Here is a 3,995-nt window from a genome sequence, read left to right on the forward strand (position 1 = left end):
TGTGTGTTTGGGGAAAAGATGTCTCACACACGAACACAGCCTGTTTGTGAGTGGGGGAGTAAGATCTGCGGCTGGTATCATAGCAACAGCACGTTAACGGAGGAGAGGGGAGAATGCTTCAGTGATAGTAGACAGGATACCAAACTACTGAGAGTCTGCACACACACACACACACACACACACACACACACACACACACACACACACACACACACACACACACACACATGCACACACACATTCATTCAGTCACCAGAAGATGCAGATGTAACGGGTCGGTTTGCTGCCACAGCACAGTTTAAACTTTGTGATGTTATGTTGCATCAGTGTTTCTTTCTGATCTACCAAACAGATTTAAAATCTTCCAGAAGTTTTATTTTTCTGTTCCAAATCACAAAATCACAGAAACATTTTATACACCATGCATTTCACAACACATGCAACTTTTAGAGCCTTAGCAGCTGTAAAATTTTTATAAACAGCAAAAAATTATTGAGACCCAGAAATAGAGTCATATTCAGTTAAAAATTACATCAGATTCAAAACATTGCACCAAGAAGGAATAATGAATAAGATGAGTTAAAAGGCCTGTCAGTCAGAGAGCAGGGTTCAGGAAGGTCTGATCTGTTTTTAGCTCCTGGGTGAGAACGCAGGTGAACCCCATGTGGGAGCATTTCTTTCTGCTTGAAGTTGCTGCAGCACATTTATAAGGTTTTAGGTTTTAGAGCCGCCTGCAGCCTGTGGTTGATGGTGTAATCCTCTTAACAAACCGTGAGTGAAACTGGGGCACGTCTGGCCACTTTTTAAATCAAATGTGGGAAGGAAAAATATAATTTCTTTTCAGTTTGTTTGTAGAGACATCTGCCTCTGCATTGAGCTTCTTAAAAACAAGAGTATCTGTGTTTATGTGGGACTTACAGCCAATGTCCTGATCATGTTCTGCACCAAATTGCCTTTGGACTTCCTGTTTCTTCCATGACCCAGCCTGACCGTTCAGTCAGTCTGCCTCCGTCTCACCCCCACAAACACACATCTCCTCTGAGGTGTTTCTATTTGCAGGGTGTGAATGGGATTGGCGTCACCTGGGAAAAGGCACATGGACGGACGGGGAAATCTCTGTGGCTTTCATGAACAAAGCGAAGTGTGGGTGCCGTGAAGTCAGAGCGGCTGCAGCAATGATCTACGTCTTGAGTTTGATCTGATATGGATCGTTTTTTTTCTTTGAAAGCAGAAAGAAAAAACTGAACAAAAAGAAAAATTGCAGACAAAGGAAACTCAAAGAGAGTCTGAGAATGTATTCACACCAGCCCTGTTTAGATCGCTTTAAATAAACTCCAGTTGAAAGTCCAGTTCGTTTTAGGTTGTGTGAATTTATAATCAAACTGTGATTCAGACCAAAAATGAGAAATCTGGTTCGCCTGCAAATCTACCTGTTGGTTCAGTTCAAGTGAAATCTGGTGCGGTTCGGATACATTTGCGAACGCTAAACGGACCAGAGACCGCTCCAAAGCAGGAAGTGGACTACAGCACAGGGTATTCTGGGTAAACACAAATAAAACAAACACTACACTCTAAAGCTACTGGGCGAAATGACTCGCTGTATTTTACCAAAGACAAAAGAAAAATTCTATGGTTGCTAAAATATGACGCTTTTCTATTTGTAGTTATATTTCCTGAAGAAAGAAGTTGCGCCCAGTCTCTTCTTCTGAGGTTTTTGTGTCATTTACTCCAGTGGGTCTTGTTGCAGCGCCCCCACAGGCGAGTAGGGGAACAGGATGGCAAAACAGTTTGGTTCATTTGACAGTGCAGTAGGAAAGAGAGACAGCAGCTGAAAATTTTACAAATGTTCCAATTTTGGTCCCCAATCTATCTGGGTCTACCAGACAAGCAGGTGTGAAAACATCCTAAAATAAGAAATCAGTAGCAATGTTGAATGAATCATTTGAACCTATAATGTTCTGATTTTTTCCTTTCGTAGCTGGATATATTTTTGTTTTATGTACATCTAGTTTAATTTCTCAGGTTTTCCGTTTCAGAACTAAATAGCAATAAATGTGACTTTGTGTCAGGTGTAATAAAAACCATTCTGGAAGCTTTACAGACTTTTCCCGTAATTCTCCTTCAGGGTATGTCTGAACAAAAATCATAGCCTGAACTGAGACAGGCTGAACTGTCTGAGCTTTGACTGCTCCTCTCCTGCTGGTGAAAAGTAATGACTTCCCTCCGTCTGGATCATATGCTACTTGAAATGCAGCAACAGCTTCACTTAAATTTCAGCTGACACATCTCAAACGTTGCTCTGCAGGAATATTGTCACTGCACTGGACGTCTGATTGTTACATCGTGGTGTGAAGATGCAAACGTAACGACTTTATTCCTCCTTTTCTCTTCCGTTTCTCCTTGTTCTATTGTTTAATGTTGGTTGTAAAAGAAAGGTAATAATTCCCCATTTACTGGAAGAAATCTACACATTATGAGTAACATAACATAATAATAAATTATAACAAAGAACGATTTCTTTTTGCTGCTCTTCGAAATAGGAAAGTCAAGAGAACATAATTTTATTTGTCCCAGGATCCAATAAGAGCCATTTGAAAAATACTGTAGTCAAATACAGCATTAAATCTGAATTAGTGCTAATGATCCAAATGTTGCTGGACCCGTTCTTCTTTACTTATCGTCTGTCCAGATTTTGTCGCATTGGTCAAAAAATGTGTCAAGAAGAGAAATAAAAACATCTTCAAGTCACTTTAGACTTTACATTGCATGACCAGATAAATTATGAAAAAATGTGGAAAATACGTCCCAAAAGTGAATTTTGGCCATTTTTTGCCCAAAACGTCAGATCACCTCCTTTGGCACATAAACCTTAACTACATCTCATTCCTACAACAAATAAGCAAACTTCTTCTCATAATCTTTATCTACCACGGTATTAATAATTGTGGTCTGAACTGTTGCTTTGAAAAGCAGACAATGATTTACTAAATGCCTTGGCAGCAGACCTTGGTGTATGGCAGGCTTGTGTTCTGAGTCTCTGTCAATTTGTCAAAAACGCGCTGTGCTGTTCGCTAAATGGTGTCTGAGGCATCTGTTAACGGGGATGGAAGCGCTGAATGATGAGCGGCGCTGGTCGGGACGGAGGAGGAAAGGAGATGCTGGGTATCAAAGTGAAAAGAGGGGAAGGCATGGAAGGAGGTTGATCAGCAGATGTGTTCAGAGAGGAGGAAGGGTTTTTGGCACGGAGCATCATCTTCCTCCCACTGGGCGTCATTACAACCTCAGCCTCTGATCAGTGGTTTTAAAGACTCCACAGGGCCTCACGCTGTTAAGCTGATCCAAAAATACACAATGATGACGCGTGTAAATAAAAAAAAAAAATAAATAAACCTTTGTTTTTGCTTTTATCCTCTGAAATCTTTGTAACTTCAGTCAGTTAATCCTCAAATACGGAAACAGAAGACATGCTGGTGTTACAAGTTTTCACATTAGCTAACGTCTGAAGGACAGATTCTTCACGGAAGAGCAAATGTTCACATTCTGACACAAACCCAAATGGACTTCAATCTTCAAACTGTTAAAATATTAATGAATCGCTGTGTCTGCATTCAATAAGTACTTCTTTACATTAATAATATCAAACATCTCACATTGGTCAGTGCCTCCAGGATTTTGTTTGTTGTGTTAATTTTTTGCAATCAAAATCACAAATTTTGTGGTTCTAAAGTTAGAAATATTTGCAAGGCATTTTGCAGAATTTGCCCTTATGTGTTACGTCAAACATGACGTTTTGTTACTCACCTTATCGATCAGGACTGTAACATCACATAAGGCTGAGGCAGCAGAATAAATACTGCCACCTGCAGGTGAGAGTCATCCTTTAAACCAGGGGTCCCCAGACTACGGCCCGCGGACCGGATCTGGCCCGCCTCCACATTTGGTCCGGCCCCCTGAACAATACCAGAAAGCATTCAGATTTTTTTTTTTTTTTTTTT

The sequence above is a fragment of the Poecilia latipinna genome, unplaced genomic scaffold (genome assembly GCF_001443285.1).
Source record: "Poecilia latipinna isolate Pla-1442-1.1 unplaced genomic scaffold, P_latipinna-1.0 Scaffold1697, whole genome shotgun sequence".
In the NCBI taxonomy this organism is placed as follows: Eukaryota; Metazoa; Chordata; class Actinopteri; order Cyprinodontiformes; family Poeciliidae; genus Poecilia; species Poecilia latipinna.